Source organism: Rhamphochromis sp. 'chilingali' (genome assembly GCF_963969265.1).
Source record: "Rhamphochromis sp. 'chilingali' genome assembly, chromosome: 8".
NCBI lineage: Eukaryota > Metazoa > Chordata > Actinopteri > Cichliformes > Cichlidae > Rhamphochromis > Rhamphochromis sp. 'chilingali'.
The window spans coordinates 7,967,741-7,985,259 of NC_137935.1; the positions used below are offsets into that span (position 1 = coordinate 7,967,741).

The following is a 17,519-nucleotide window of genomic DNA, read 5'->3' on the forward strand; positions in this document are numbered from 1 at the left end:
GTCCCTCCATGAATTGTGTTGTTTATAAGTTACAAATCATCACCAGTTGGAAACGGAGGTTTCAAACAAATCTAAGACTACTCTGAACCCACAGAGATGATTAAAATCTGCAACATAAAACTACTACTGCCAAACAGAACACAGAGTATAAGATCTACACAGAGAAGAACTTTAGGCATTCAGCTATGTGGTGCATTTTATTTTCTTGGCGTCAAGGACAAACTGTTGAAGTGAAAACAGAAGAAAATAAAGATAAAACTGCAAGACGTTGCTGTCTCAGAGAAGCACGACATAAATCAATGGGTATTAGTACAGTGGACAGCAATTTTTGTCATGCAAATATGACATTCGAAGTGACCACGTGGATATAAAAACATTTGATCACATCTACAAATGTCACTATGAATGGAAACCTTACAAAAATGCTTGATCACAGTTCACTCTGAAGCTCAGAGTAACCTGTATTTCTGCTTCATCCAAATGCATTGCCATGATAATTATATTTCACGAGCTGAACACCTTACCATTCATGCCACAGGGTTCTTTTTCAATTCTGCCTGCCTCAACACTTGACAATGAATTACTATAACCAAACGCAGGATGCAACTCACTGGACGCTAGAAGACGGCTCTCTGAACGAAAGATAAAAAACACACCAGGCAAATCTGGGAGGTTTAACTGACAATATGGCTGCGCTGTTCAGACAAGGATTTTTTCACAAGATAAGCTCTTTATGAATACTGTATGAGATTTGTGCCAGACAGAACAGTAAACAATAATCCGTAGTGAACTATATTTGCCCTTTCTCCCAAAAAAGTTTATTTTTCAAAGATGCCATTGTTGGAGTTGGGGGCTTTCTTTTTTGTACGTATTGACAGCTGAAAAGATCCTGGTGATTAATGACTTGAGGCCTCAATAGCAGGACCTCTGCCACATGGGGAGGTGGAGGGTTTTGGGGGTGGGGGTGGGGGCGTAGTGCGAATGCTCCCACTCTTCTGCCACAAGAGCACTTCAGCTGCTCCCAACATTTCAAATGCAGCCTGTATGAGTTGCTAATTTTTACCTTTTACTCGAGATCCTTGATGCTATGCAAATGTGAGGTACCAGACAACAAGCAGCTTTCTAAAGTTTCAAGAATGTTCTGTAAAGTGCATTGTTTTTGTTTCCTGAGAGCTGGGCTCAGTGCTTTGGCCATCTCTGTTTTGCACAGCCCTTCCTCCTCATTACTAATCGGCTAGTATGCAATGAGATGTAGTTTTGAGACCATGGGAAACCTCGTGAAGTTTTTTCAAAGAGGCTAACAGACTATGCACAGTGACAAATGACATGGGATGCAAATGTTCTCCAGTCTTGAAACCCTATCCACCTTAAATGCTGCTGTCAGAATTTTTACAAAAGGCACCTGTAAAATGAAACGGTGTTTAGCAACATCTGACATTATCATTGTGTTTCAGTGCCAGAGAGCAAAGCTGTTGTTGTTCTTCATCTGCCCAAGTCTAAATCCTGTGAGAGCGTGCCAAAACAAAGGAAACGCCACCGTTATTCTAATGTACTTTTGTGTGAAGATAATAAACAGAAGGTTTTATTTTCCAAGTTATATCGTCACTCACTAAAAAAATAGAAGTAATATGTGATACAAAGCCTATTTTTAAAGTGTTATTATCATCTCATGGTAGGCTCAAGGGAATGAACAAAGTGCCTTGAAGCACCGATGGAGAAGGTTAATGAGGGTATTTTTACAAAGACTAAGAAAAGTTATTTACAAAGAACAGTAAAAAAGACATAACTGCCATGAACTGAAATCTCTAAAATGAAGATAATAATCAAGCTTTTATTCTAAAGACAAAGTTCTCCTAAAGCCTTAGATGCAGACCTCGAGCAGTGCCAAAAAGACGCTAACTGCATATCTATGGAATGATCCAAAATCAATTGAGGTCTCTCTGGATAGACAAAGAAATGATGGATGGTCTATTTTCCTCTCTAAAGCAATTGCAGACTCCACATTTTTCAATTACATTGTCTACAACTGACCAGGGTAGAGTCAGGTTTGTCTGTGGGTGTAAAGCAGATGTATAGCAGCTGTAAGCAGTGCAATAATGTGGTTCCACAGAAAAGGGCTTGCAGGGAGTATTCAATAATAAATGAATTGTCAGTTCAAGTCATCAGACACAGTGATGCACAAGGTCCTTGTTGAAATATCTGCTGGGAAGCAAGAACAGATTTAAAAATCATCTGACCCATTCAGTACTTCAAGGTGCATCGGAGATCACAATCAGCCAATACAACTTAGAATGAGCTACCATAGATAAAAGAAAGACCACTGGAGCTCCCGAAGAAAAAGTCACAATTATGAAGTAATACTTGCAAATCCGCATTCTTCAGGAACTGGATTTCACTCCTTAGGAAGAAAGGTTAAAACCAGTATAACTTACTGGAGAAAGGTTAGTGCTGCTGCTTTCAGACGGAACGTAACCAGCTACCAGCGACATGCAACCTGGAATATTAGCATGATAAAAAATACAGTTTTTAACAAACGGACTAGCCAGCTGTTCCAATCTCTTCCAGGGTTCCGGTTAATTTTAGTTCAGGCCATTTTTTACCTGGTTTGTATAGTCTTATTAATTCAGTGTTAAAAAGCAATAAACCTTGCCTCTATAAATCTTCACAGTTCTCCAGTACATCAGCGTCACCGCTCATAAATGGTTACTCGGGTTAACTGATTTCTGCTTAGAAAATGAGTTACCGTTAAGTTTTGCTGAACAAACTGCAGTCAATTAATTCTGTATAATCAGCACATCTCAACTCCCCAAAACAAACTTACGCTAAAGACAATTCTTATGTGATTAAGTGGAAACTGCTGTAGCTGCAGGAGTTCCTTGTTCCAAAGGTAGTCTTTTGTCTTTCACAAAACCTGGCAAAGCAAAGCATAAAATAAACCACCTGTAGTTTATCTGTAGTGCAAAAGTAACTTAGTGAAGCTCATGTTAAAGCACTTGTTGAGGTTTTTGTCTGGAGGTTACTATGGCCATTGGTCCAGTGTCAGGAGTTAAATATGTGATCTAAATAGGTGGGAGGCAATTGGGGTACAATATAAATGCAAATGGGTCTGTACTATCCATCAAACAATTAGCAGCGTGCTGAGAATTGCTATTCAGCACCGGTGCATATAAATCTAGCCTTCTCTCGCAGCACAACCCTGTTTTCCATTATAATTAACTGCTTGCTGCTCTTTACATGTCATAGATTTTTCAATGCAGTATTCGAGACTAAATGGTAACATTCGTCACAGAGTAAAGACTTTGCAATTTTGGACCCTGAGAAAAAAAATGGCAATGAGAAAATATTTACAATATATTTGGTTATGGCAACAACATGTTTGTTTTTCTATTGTTACAGAAGCCCTAGGACAGAATTGTGATAGGGTCAATAATTTAAGATGCGCATCTCCCAGTGTGACTGCTGCCATGACCTACATCTACCGCCCGACCAGCCAACCAGGACAAAACAACATGCTGATAAACACAACGTAAGCGCCATTGTGAATTACACAAAACAAACCTCAATTTAACATAATAATATGTTAAAATCTGCAAAACAAAATGTTTGTGAATCCAACAAAGAAGAAAATCTATTTGAGCCGTGGCAGCAGAAGCCATGTTGCCTTGCATGATGTGTCCTTCAGCTGTTATCACAACAGTGCCAAGTATGGAGCATGGAAGGGAAAAGCAGAGGCTTCGCATCCATGTGATGTAACCTACAATTCAGTTGGTATTATAACATTCCTTAAAATATCTCTGGTATTATTGTTATAGCACAGCCTAAACGCACTGAATTTAATATCATACTCCAGCACCTTAGAGCATTTTCACACGGTGTTTACCAAATTCCTTTGAGTATTTTCCAATGCAATTACAGATTACTTGCTTGTGAAATCTCTTAATTGATTGATCATAAACACTGGCATTTAAAGTTTTCCTCATGAGTGATGCTATTTTAAGATAATAGCTGATAAGTAACAGCTGGTAATGTTCAGGTGCATGAAACAAAATATTTTAATGCAAATGTAATTTAATAAGAATGTAAGTTTTAAGGCTATGTACTAAATCTAAATAATATTGCAACTGATCATTAAAATGTTAGAACAGTATTATCTGTAACACCTACTGTAAAGATACAATACTGTGCAAAAAGTCTATTTTTCTGTATACTTTGCTTCTAAGGCACAAAGCTTTCTTGTCATTTATTTTAGGTTATCTTGAGCAATAGTTCTTCAAGTTTTTTTTTCTTTTGACACTGGCTAATTTTTCAGTCCAGTACTTGTAGCTCACTATTTTCAGAGGGATGCTCTTTTTTGTTAAGCCTACAAAGGACTTACACATTAAGAGAAAATTGGTAAAAATAAATAAATAAATAAATAAATAAAATGTAAAAAAAAATGTACTGTACCTGATATCTTCAGACACTTTGTTACTAGCTGCCTGTCATAAAAATGCATTATTTGGAGTTAAATCTTTTAGATACTACAGTTTGACAAGCATAAAATAGCATTTTTGCACCAACAAAGGGATTCCCAAAGAGGTATGAGCCAAAAACCGGGCCTATATCAGCAGTCTATGCTTAGAAAATTTGAGGAAACTGGAAAGATGGAGGACAAAAGAACAAAAAGTGGAAAAACTCTATTTGTTTTTCCAGGGGGGAAACATTTATGCTTTGGGGCTGCATTTTAGCCAGTGGTGTTGGAAAATTTTTACAGGCTGATGCAACACAGACGATGATGATGATGACCACAGAAAAGTACAGTCAGATCACGCATGTAAATCTTTTGACTGGCAATGGCTTACTTTTTTAGCATGATGATGATCCCAAACACACTGCCAATACAGCAAAAGCATACCTGTATAGAAAAACACACAATGGAAAACTATCACATCAATTATGGTTTGGCCTCCCTAGAGCCCATACCTTATATTTATTGAAGCAGTATGGAATTTCCTTTACAGAGGACAGAACAAAAGGCTGCCAACATCCAAAGAAGAACTTTGGAATACACTTCAAGAAGCCTGGAGAATTATTCCTTAGAAATATTCTTTATCACTTGAAGGAATGATAAGAAAACTTGTCTAAGGCAGTTCTGACTGTCTAGAAGAATAAAGGTGGTCATACCAAGTTTTGACTCTCAAGCTCATTAAAATAGTACAAATTCTGTTTCTGCCTATTTACTGTATCTTCATGTAAGTTTGCCCATGTTTTACTAAATAACTGCAACTATTTCCCCCTTTAAAGTTATCAGGCTAAAGCAATGTATACATAAGAGATCAGGTGAAAAACTTTTACTTATCAAGTCACATAGTCAAATAATCTGTGACAGAAAGCTCACAACACTGCAGACAAACATCTACACCTACAAGCAGCTCATAGTGCAGCTCAGAGGAAAATTGGGCAGGTATCAGTAACACTGTCTACAAGGTCTATTGAAAGGAAGAAGTGCTCCATGCAGGCTCCATTTATTTCTTTTCTGGAAAATTTTCACATGCTTAGACTCTATAGAAAAGCCTCCTCAGCCAACAGAAAGGTGTGTTTTCAATAGAGGAAAAAAGAGCTGGGTAGATGGGGTCGGGGGGCTGAATGGCCTGCCAAATAGATCTGAATTCAGTAGTGCTAATACAAGCTGCGGAGGAGAGGGGGCATAGTGGTGGTGGGGAGGTATCTCAACAGCCGCCTCCTTCCGGGATCAAAAGCGAGCCCCACCAGCGCATTAAACAGAATGCGTAAAAGCCTTTACATAAACAAAAGTAGTCTGGGACCAGTGCTGCAGCACGCTCCCTGCTACTAATCACTCTAAGCAATTCAAGGTTTAGCCCTGACAGAAGGAGCAGGCAATGGAATAATGCTTTTAAACCAGCCCGGTAAATAACAGAGAGAAGCAGTCTATTTATTCACTTTACACCACTGATATACACTGCTGGCCTTGGCAAAATACAGAATGCGAAGATTGATTCAGAGTTCTGTACATACACATGTTAGGAATTAATGGGAAGACAGGAAATAATATGTTTTGGTAAGGTTTGCTGTCCCGAAGAAAAAGCGAGACAGCAAATAAATGTGGAGTTCACGCAGGTTTGAAAGAGAACCTCTCCACTAGGCTGAAGTGCTCCGGTGGTGACCTGTCTCTCATTAGTCTGCGGACTAATGCTCATTACCCTGCAAAGGCTAGACCTGAATGATTTATAGTTTGGCCTGAAGTGAAACCAAAGCTAATACCAGCAAAGCAATAATCAACTTACTGTAAACGTCGTTGATATTTATTCTTAAAAATATTTGAGAATTTGCAGCTTTAGCCAGAGGAAGGTCTATGGGGCTGAAATGCTACAAATAAATGATGCACTGAACACAAATATTGTGTAGTGCTAGTTCCTGCTTTAAGGAGTGATTCATCGGAATTACAAAAATACCCTTCTTCAATGCGTGGAGACTATGTGTGTGTCATAACGCGGTTCAGAGAGGAGAACACATTCGATATCTGCTGCTGACCGCCTTCAAATACTGCAAATAGAAAAATTAAAAAGTAAAATCTGTTAAGTAATAATTGTATTTCTAAAAACTGTTTATTTGGAACTACTCATATACCCTACCTAAAAACTATTTAACTGCAATATATTTAGATTAACTCCAGAAATCTCAGAGATGTACTGTATATTTTGCAGTACAAGCAGATTAAAATAAAACTAGACTGCCAGCTGCTACTCAAAAAAGGTTGTGAAGTTTTGTTATTATTATGATGGGGATGGGGGATTCTTGTGTTGATTTTTCCAAGATCAGCTTGCATGACTCAGTCTTTCCAACAGTGGCTGAGCCACAAAATCCCGTTGCAATACAATCAACAAACATCTTTCAGGTGACCTAAGCTTTCTGGCTATTGCAGGTCTCCTGTTATTTGCAACAGCGGCTGGCAACATTTGATGAAATTTCAAAATGTCTGAAATTAGCCATCTGAAATGTTTTAATTTGTTTTTGTCTGTTTTAACTGAGAAAGTTAAATATGTAGCTATATTTCTAGTAATTTTAGCAGTCTGCACTGCAGACAAGAGCAATTCATTTTTATAAAGTGGTTTGATAAATGCTGTCTTAATATCAGCAGGCCTGATTAACAGTTTTCTGTTGTTTTGCTTAAATGAACTTGGCAGGTTGCTAACACCAGTAAGTTTTCTGCTTTCCTTGATCTCAGAATACCTAAATATATGTCTTGGCATCTCAAAAGTGTATTTTACTCTTCTAGACATTTACCTCAGCATGACTTGTCTTGTTCCAAAAATATTTTTCTATACAGAGCTGTCTTTGAATTGGCCTCAGGAGTAATTCAACTGATGCTGCTACTTAACATACAGTGCAAAAAAGTCTCTGAACGCTAATGTTTTCAACTTATTCCCAGCACTTTATTAGTGTACCATTTAACTACCAAAGTATGTCATTTGAAAGAGTGCAAAAGCATAAAAATCAGGGGGCTTATGTGCTCCTGAAAAATAATAATAAAAAAATGTATCCTGTTTCTTGGAAATCTAATATTTACAAAATGAGTCAGATTTGATCACACCTTTATGATCCTACAGTTACTGAATCCAAAAAGGGTGCACGAATAATGTTTAGCAACGCACCACACTCATGTAAGTGTAAAATACATTAGCTGGCCAGTGTATTTTATCTGCCTATTAAGTAACATTTTTTTTCTAAACACAGAAACCTGAGTGCAAATAGACATGTCGATTATTGCCCCATCTATGCACATACAACATACAACAAAGAGCAAAAAAATGTAATACAAAAACAAAAGAAAAACTGCATCCAAATTTGTCTCAAGTGATCATTTCTATTTGGACTTCAAGTCTCCTGTAACTGTGCCAATACATATCTCCTTGTGCAGGGCTCAAAGAAAGCCTGTAGTACACAATATAGAGCACACTGTCAAATGTAACTTAAGTTTCTTCATAAAAGTAGCTCCAGCCTGTTGTCTATAATTGGAGCATTTAGAGCCATCCACTAGTAATCAGATCATCTAACCCATATTTTTCTTCAAAGTGCAATCCCAGCATCAAGCTGCACGTTGAAAATACCCTGCTCTGTTTTTTACTCTGTGACAGGTTGTTGGAGACGAGGTTAATAAATGGCCACCATGTTGCTCTTAAGGAGTGGAAGAACTCCCCGCAAGCAGAGTGTGAGGCAGTGCTCTTGTACTGCTGGATGCCAATTACAATCTTTCCACACTGGGGTCCAGAGATTTCCTCATGATAACTCATGTAGGGACCGGACAAAGAACTGCACTGCAAACATCACAGACTTAGTAATGTCTTGCTGTCACCACTGTCACTACAGGAGTCTGTATATCTGAATATAACTTAGAGGACTTTTTTTTGGGGTTTTTTCTTTTTTTCCTTATGAAAAAAAAATCCCATCATAGGCAGTGTAGTGGCTCTGCAAAGCTGAATTTCAGTGTTAGCAGCCCAAAAACTAATAGTTTTAGTCCATTTATGCAAGGATTTATATGCATTATATGCAGATGCATTCTCATCTTTGATCAAAGTACAATACTGAACCTTAGAAGGTGCTGTATATAATAAAAGCATCAATCAATCACATAAACTGCAGTCATTAGGTTTCTTCACAACAGCAATAATAAAGATCTTAGCTGCACTTTGCAAAATGAATCAGCTCGAGAACATGAGACGCACGCCATAACCTGATGCACAACAAGAAGCATACACGACCGTGTTGAGACAACTAAATCTGCAGCTGTTCAATATCAACAGTAAAAAATCAGCACACGCAGCAAAGCTAGACGAAGGGTTCCTGCATGGCAATGATCTTACTCTTAAGTGCTTAACTGAGTCATCTCCACAAGCCCTGCTTTGACAACCACACACCTCCCACATCTCCCATCTCAGCAGCCTCTGGGTGGGGCTAATCACCCTGTAGCTTCATCATCGACCGGATGACAGCTCCGGCTATAAAGATGCAATGTTTTAAAAGGCGTGGCTGCTGCAGTGGCCTACTGTAAACAGAAAGCACCCATTTTCTAGAGCTGAAAACAGAGCATTGCAAAATTGCATTAAAAAAAAGAAATCTCTAATAACATTGATCATGAAGAAAGAAATCCATTCTTCCATCCTCTCGGTGCAGACAAAAATTCTAAGAGGATTTTCTTAGGGCACTAAGAATTTGCATATGTTGATTTGCCCTCAACTGATTATAACATGAAATGGCTGAAGGGTAGTTTGGCAGTGCTGTGTTGACCTGCACAATCCCCTTTCTCTGCCTCTAAGGCACCAGAGGTTTGCACTCTCTGATCCCACCGGCTGAACATTAGACAGTGCTGAGGCCTGCAAAAAACCCTCACGCACAAACGCCTGTGCATTTTCTTTTTTGGCTTATCTATTATCAGTCCTTAAAGCAGCTTTTATTCTCCAGCGAAAGCCCTGTGTTATATGTTATTAAAACAACAACAACAAAAATCAAAATCCCATATGTATTGTCTCTTTTTTAAGCCATTTTGATTGTTTGCGCATAAGAGGGAAATGCCCTTTCATCTATCAGGCCAGGGCACTGCATCCTCTTATATATAAATTTAATTCTCCGAGTAAATTAGGATTGATCACTACAGCTCTAGGCCACAATCAGCGTTTGTAATTTAATAACAGCTCGGCCCTAGACAGAAAAGGATACTTCCATAAATAAAACCATATGAGAGCCAGCAAGTGCCTATAACATTCGGAGTACATTTGATTACCATCTCTCTCTCCACAGGTGTGCTTTTAGCCTTCTATCTTCAAAGAGAGCCAGTCTGATATAATGCCACACTATGTGCATCTTCACTGTTGTTTTCCTGCACTAAAGGGTTTTACATCATACTTGCATCAGCGGATGTGAGCACCCCATGCTGAAGTCACTGCTAAGCAGGCAATGCCCATGGAAGCCAGGCTGAGGTGATCCCAGTGAGACAGAATCTGTCAGAAGCGCCGTGCCCGTCGACACCCAGGGTAATAAATTACCCAGAATTAACACGTCAGCCTGCGCTCCACACAGCAGCCGCACTCGGCTCACACCATGCTGCTTAATGGATCTATTAACCAAATGGATACAGGGGTGCACTGCTTCCAGACTTGGATATTAAGTTATTGTAAAGCTACCAAAATGTAGGCTGGCAGAATCTGTGTACATGATTGGTTAAGAATATTATTTATTATGAGAATTATTATTTTAATCTAGTTTAATCTACTGTTTTATTGATATCTTTTTCTCTTTGTGAGGTGACCTTGGGCTTTAGGAAGGCGCCCTCAAATAAAATGTATTATTATTGTAATGTATCAAGGTTTGGTCTTCACTGATGCTTGCACATTATTTTTCAGCATGCTACCTTTGGTGGGTAGTTATAATGTCCTGCGCTTCAGTCAGAAAATCTATGCAAAAGTACACTAAAAATAGCAGCATGCTCAGAGGCCATCTGCAGTGTTCCCTGTGTCACCTGTTTGGGAATTCCTCTGGGATGTGTCTCTTGGCCTTTAAGGACATACTTTGCTATTGATGTCTATCACTGATGGCAGGGGATATTTAGCAGACAATTCAAAATGCCCACTGCGCAGTCTGTACCTGCTTGGCATCTCTGGCATGCAGCCAGTACTGTGACATGTTGACAGCATGGCACACGGCACCAGGCAATTTTTGACCAGAGCTCACTCATCACAAAAAGTAAATAGAGATAAGAAAGAGAGGCTTCATACACCTCTCGTTTCTTTTTGGAATTCCTGAATGTGGCACAGGTGATAGACACTAAAGAAAACACATCCTTTGTAAAAGAATAAACAAAAATAAAATAAAAACGGAGACTAATACTTTATTCTGAATAAAATGCCAATTGTCTTTTATGGGCTACAATAACTCCCACTGCTTTAACTTTCTGCTGTTAGGATAGCAGTATCATTTCTTCCTCCTCTTTCTCTTTCTTTCCCACTTTTTGCATATTTTGCATGCATCAAGGAAAAAGACCTCTGGAGTCAAAATGAAATTTTTATGAGTGAGAATGCATCAAACCTGAAAAGCAAAGATGTATGACTCTTGAATGATAAAATCTTACTGAAAAGTTAGGCACAGTGATAGAAACTTTTGCAATGTTAAATATGTCATTTAAATTACTTGATGCCCAACGTGGACGGGATTAATCACCAGTTATCCAAGGCTGCGCTCCCCATGCTAATGCATTCCTTGATAATTCTGACTGCAGTACACAGAAGTATTTGATCTGATTTCTGGTGTTGCCAGGTCCCGATAATCAGCAGCAAAACGGACTTTGCACTCTACTTGGGTTCTCACTTGAAAATGACTCAATAACTCTGATGTGTAACATTATATTTGCTACATAGTTTCAAAGATTTAATCCAAACATAGTGAAAAGTCCAAATAAATCATAGATTCTAATTAAAAGCTACTTTCAGTAGCATCAGTATAAAAAAAGCAGTATGGCACCTTTCCTGTGGGCATGTCTCTCAAAATACTGCCAACCTCACCCTAGTTTGAAGGGTGTCCAACCACTGCTGCCAGTCAGACCACATCCAATTTGTGAATTGTTAGGTGCGATTAAAACTGGCTTTTCTGAAAGAGCAGTAACTGAAAGAGAAATGTAGCCATGGAATTTGAGTACCGAAGACCCAAAGGTTTTATATTCATTTCAGAGTAGTGACTAACTTTAATACAGTTCCAAGTTGTGTTTCAAAACACATGTACTCGCTTGGCTCCATTTCAAGTGCAATCCATAACTCAGGCTGACTCAATTCACCAGTCAAGCAAATGTCAAGAACTAAAACAGGTCAGAATAAATAACAATCCAGTACCAATTAAATATCTAGAATAAACAAAATAACACCCTAATGATTTGACATCATGATAAGCATTATTGGTTAAACAAAACCTGTTTTTAAATTATTTTACATTGAATGAAAACCTTAAAAGACAAAAAAAAAAAAATCTAATTTTACGAGATCGTTTTTTTATTCTTTTAGGTTGTGTCGCAAGTTAAATGAAACAAATTGAGGAAAGAAAATATTGGCATGCTGGGGTTGAAAATTATAATCTGCACTTCACAGAAGACAGACAAAAGGTAATTTTATTTTATGTTTACACTTAAAAATAAATCTAATACACTCGGCATCTAACAATAACGGAATACTTAAATGTGTTTTAGAGAACATCGGAAATAAACTTTGTCCATACCAAACTGATGACGGACATCACAATAAAACTTTCCCTTCTGAATGCAGAAAGTGAGTACCATAAAGGCTGAAAAGAGAAAAGACCTGCTCAAGAGCACTCATCATGCCCCCTTTTAAGTGGGGTCAAGAAAGACCATGTAGAGTCATGAGCATGAGCCCTCACCCAAAAACCCCACTCTTACCAAGCATACCATGCAGCATGTCTTTCACACAAAGACCAGGCTTATTCCTTTGCACTCATGGTGCTCTCTCCTGAAGCCTCTTCTGAGGTGGACCTGCTTAAAGTTTAATGGGAAAGCTCATGCAAATAGAAGACCTGCATGAAAAACATAAACTCTCTGCTCAGGATGTGACACAGTTAGGGAATACATTACAACGCAGGACAGAAAGATCTGCAGGCAAAGGAAGAAGTGAATAAAAATACTGAACAAATAACACTTAATTGAGGTCAGTGTGATTGAACGCTCCAAGGCTAGGATGGCTTTAGCATAGGTTCCAGATGGCAGGCTGTTATTTCACTGTGCCCTGCTAATACTGCAGGATTCGATGCTGGTAACCTGAGTGTCCCCTGGGCCCCCTGGCTCCTCCACAGCACTGAATTCAGGGCCAAGCTCCCTTCGCTGCTTCTCTGCAGGTTTACTCAACTTTGAAAAGGGGTGTGTTTGGATATAGTAGTGGAGGAGGGGTGTGTGTGTGTGTGTGTGTGTGTGTGTGTGTGTGTGTGTGTGTGTGTGTGTGTGTGTGTGTGTGTGTGTGTGTGTAGGTGGGGGTAGTGCAGTGGTGCTGGAACAAAGCATGTTAACACCATCTCTGTGTTTAACAAGTTCTGAAACAAGCAGGGTTTTTCCTTCAAATCCTCATTGGCTGGTGTTTCACCACTCCATGACACAGGAGAAAATCCTAGAGTTTATACTTCTCTTTCTTCTCCTTTGCTGCTTTTAACTGACTGGAAAATACTCATTGTATAACTTAAATGTCTAAGACTAACATTTAAATATCACTCACTGCTAATTCCTTGGCATCTTTGGAAATGACTTTAAATCCACTGCATTCATGTGCTTTGATTTTTGTGTTGAGATTAAAAAACATTTGAGAACTTTTTATTTATCAAATTTCTGTTATTTTCTTGAAATTTAATACAGCTGTATGTAGACACTGGCTCTAGGCAACATAGAACCAATCTATAAAAAAGTAAATAGAACATTAGGTAATTATTTTATTACTTAGTTTAAATGAACTAAAACTTGTTAACCTATTGCTTTATTTGTCAGGAACCAGAAACTGAATTAATAAATGAAGAGATACCTTGTACTAGAATTAGATTGTTCATCTCCGCAATCCCTTGATGATGAATGCAATAATAAATGTTACATTTCAAAACATGCTAATGGTACTTTAAACGATTCAAGGATAGATGAGGCATTACTAATCAGTCATGACCCAAGTTCAGTACTCAAGGAGGCAGACTGCTACATTTGCAAAAGCACAATGTATTTCACCATTCCCAGATAGCTGCCAAATGTACGAAGCTAAACATAATTATTGTACGTGAATGATACAATGATACAAAAGAAACAGTAGAAACAAATCTGTCCCAAGAGTCAGAACGTTAAAAAGAAAATACTTCAAAGTCATCAGAAAATATATTTTGTAGCGCAGTACAGTGAACGACCATCCAAATAAAACGAAACATAAAATGCAATCAGAAGGGCAGCCAGTTATTTTCTCATTCATATGCAAACAGAAAAAAGGTGGTATGGTGCTACCTTCCCCCTGCCAAATACACAACCTGGTTGTAAAAACCTTGTAGAGCTTTTAAATGCTGTAAATGCAAACACAGCAGCATTTTCATATTTATATGTATATCTCTCATACGTATCAAGAACAAAAAGTCTCACCAGATACGTTGTTTACAGATTCTGCCCCAGTGGATGTTCTTGTAAACAAAACATGCTCAGAGCATGAAAATGCCATTCACACAAGGAATATGCTATGGCATTTTTATTATATGCATGCAAGACAGGGGTCAACCCAAATAGATTTAGCCCTGTGGTGCTGACGGTTGCTGAACAGGATATTAGAGGAGGCAAGTGCTTAAAAAGACCTAACAATGAATGGTAGATGTTTTCTATGTCATATCAACTCCGGAATAATTTAAAAATTGTACAGTATTGTGCAAAAGTCTAGAACTACTCTTCATTTCTTTCTGACTTAGTTTTTTTTCTTTTCTTTTCTTTTTTCAACATTAGCTGATTTTCAGTTTCAGTTTGGTAAGCCATTTCACACTGACCTGGAAATTATTCATGCGTAAACGTTGGTACTATAAGCCTGCCACAAAAATGCATAATTGGCTCCAGTCTGTTTAGTTGAATCTATGAAAAATGGCACAGATAACAGAGTTTGACAGAAAAAGAACAGCATTTTGCATCAACGAGGTGAAAAGTTGGCATATGTGCAATGTGTTCTTAAAAATAAAATAAGAAAACTGGAAAACTGCAGGAAAAAAAATCCAGCAAAGTCCTGACACAGGACCTAAGAGATACAACTAATATTTGCATTCAGGCTATGTATGGCCATCCAGAATACTGACTTTCAAGCTCATTAGAATTGTAGAAAGTCACCTTTTGCATTATATACTGTATTAAATCGCTGCGGCTATTTTCTATTTTCCAGGCAAAATATAAAGAAATAAGGGAAGGCTCAAACCGTTTGCACAGTAAAGTATTTGTCTGTAAAGAACTACTTGTGGGTTCGGTGATACGCAGGTATGTGCAGTTTATTGTGTATATAAAAAAAAAGACTGGGTCTTCCTATATAGTGTATTACAATACATGTATTTTCTTGTAGTCACCACATAGAAAAGAACCAACCATGACAACAAAACAAAACTAGTGTAGACTATTTACCATGAAAATAAACACATGAGAAATTTTCATATGAGCAGATTGCAATTATGGTTCAACATAGCTTATTTATGGTTTCAGACAAGTGATTTGTCTAAAATATCCAACAACTATTCATATGAGAACTCACTGAGTTGAGAGCCATGATCTGCTCGCTTTTAAACTTGCGATGGCCAGACCACTGTATTCTTTTCATAACAGCCTTGTTAATCATTTTCTTTTCAAGTTATTTAAAATTGGTGAAAACTTTCTGCAACACTGTTCACAGCCCACACAGCGACATGAAGTCCTTGAACCGACGTTAACAAATAAAAATAAATCACTGAACTAGGAGTTATGAGCCTGCCAGATGACAACAATAAATAATTGCTGCTATAGGTCAACTTGTGTTCTACACAACAGCGGTTTCATTTTTACTATGACTTTCTTCTAACTCAGCATACCAGGACCGTTCCCAGTCATGATCTAAATCACATAAGCTCCTCTGTGTGTTCAAACACATGCAAAACTATTCAGGCACATATAGCACTCCTCTAAATAAAGCGGCTGAGAAGGCTGAGAAGAAAATAAAGGGAACTAAAGGTCTGACTCACACCAACATTAGTCTGACAGAAGTTGCACTTTGAGCTGAGCGTTTTCATTTTTGTCCTCATCTCACACTCTTTTGCACTTTCCACATTTTATTAGCACATATTTCTTCAGTGCACTCTTTAGAAGAGCATCCATATAGTGTTGTGACCAACACGTCTTTGTGAGAAATTTACATGTTTTAGCACCATCTGGTCTTTATTGTTTTTGGGAGTCTGCCATGTTTTAAGACTTCTAAAAGAGACTGACCTTGGGTGACTGCAGCATACAATCAATTAACAGCTCAGCTGCAACAATAAAAACACAGTTTCACAGAGAAATTATGCATTAATTAAAACATAATACTGAATGCATTAATTAAAATATTATACTGAATGCACGCTAATTTTTGTAAAGTGATCAAAAGCGCTTAGGAAGAAGCGACGATAAAATATTAAAATAACATGCATTAAATTCATCACTGGTTAAAACGTGCAAAATTATGTTTGTGTTATTGACACTTGTTTTACATTTGAAGTGGAAATCATAAAGGCAGATTAATTAAGAGAAGAGCTGATTAAATCGGATGTATAAGAACTGTGATGCTACCGTATCGTGGATAGTGATGATAACTGGGCGTAGTTGTGGTAATCGTGGAATAGCAGATTCATCAAACTACTGGTTGGTTGGTCCATGAGTATAATTAAAAAAGGAAAAAAAGGGGAAAAAATATAAAAGGAAAAAAGAGGAATGCAAATCCCTCTGCTTTAAAATAAGCCCAAAAATCAAGTGAGCATTTTCACCAAGTTGTCATTTTACACAACACTGCATTGAACAAAGAGAAACTGAGCAATACAGACACAAGGCATTGTGTGGGTGGCACAGTGGGCAAGAGGGAGAGACAGAGAGTTGCCAGCTCTCTTTTACTACTGATTAAAGCAGATCACTTTTTCTTAAATACTTAGAAATTAAAGGACAAAATTGAGGACATTCAGATTATTTAGTTTCCTAACATTAAACCTCGGGCTGTTCGATATAATGATATATATCAGATGACGATATAAAAACGTCTATCGTTTCATTTTATGCTATCGTTTGTTTCGTGGTGTCGCAAAATAAACTGTTTACGGCAATATTTTTTCATCGTTTTGATGGTCACTGTAGTGGCTATATTAATTTCTTAAAGTTCTGTCTTTCTCTTATATTTAATATAACCACACTACAGACAGACAAGCGCTTGTTTTTATGCTTTGTATGTTAGCAACAACCGGTAAAACCACCGCGTGTCCGCTTGTTTATTTTCCACATAAACCTTTCACAATAAAGCTCAAGATCCTGTTGAGACTTTTCAAAATAAACTGAATCATGAGAAAGATGCAGAGTGTTTACGGATGAGAAGCGAAAAAGAGCCGTCAGGTGGTAAAAAAATAAACCTTAGACTCAAACGTTAGAACAGGCTTTTCCCCGCAGCACGCCGTGTAATAAATACTCACAAAGAAAACGGCGGCTGTTACAACCTATGTCTAAAAATGTATCGTTTCATGCATCAGTTAAAACACTCGACTCCAGGTACGTGACGCACAGCTGGAAACACTTCACGCAAGTCGAGCTGCGTCGCTTCACAGAATTTACAGAAAATGTTGCATTTTTGTGATTTAAAGCATTATCGGACGATAGATGTCTTAATATCGGGATATTAGATTTTGGTCATATCGCACAGCCCTAATTAAACCAATTCCAAACAAGCAGTACATGTCACAGGAATTGCGCACCGTGTGGCTTATGTTAACACTTA

The 17,519-nt window shown here is 38.0% G+C and overlaps 1 protein-coding gene across 8 annotated transcripts in view; it reads right to left on the reverse strand.

Moving 5' to 3' along the window:
* tenm4 (teneurin transmembrane protein 4) overlaps positions 1-17,519 on the reverse strand; it is a 165,817-nt gene that overhangs the window by 113,160 nt on the left and 35,138 nt on the right. The window contains exon 2 of one of the 8 annotated variants that reach the window (XM_080888545.1): positions 4,842-4,894. The exons of the other annotated variants lie outside the window; for them this stretch is intronic. The gene's annotated coding sequence lies outside the window, so the exon portion shown is untranslated. The remainder of the gene's footprint in view (positions 1-4,841; positions 4,895-17,519) is intronic. 8 annotated transcript variants of the gene reach the window in all.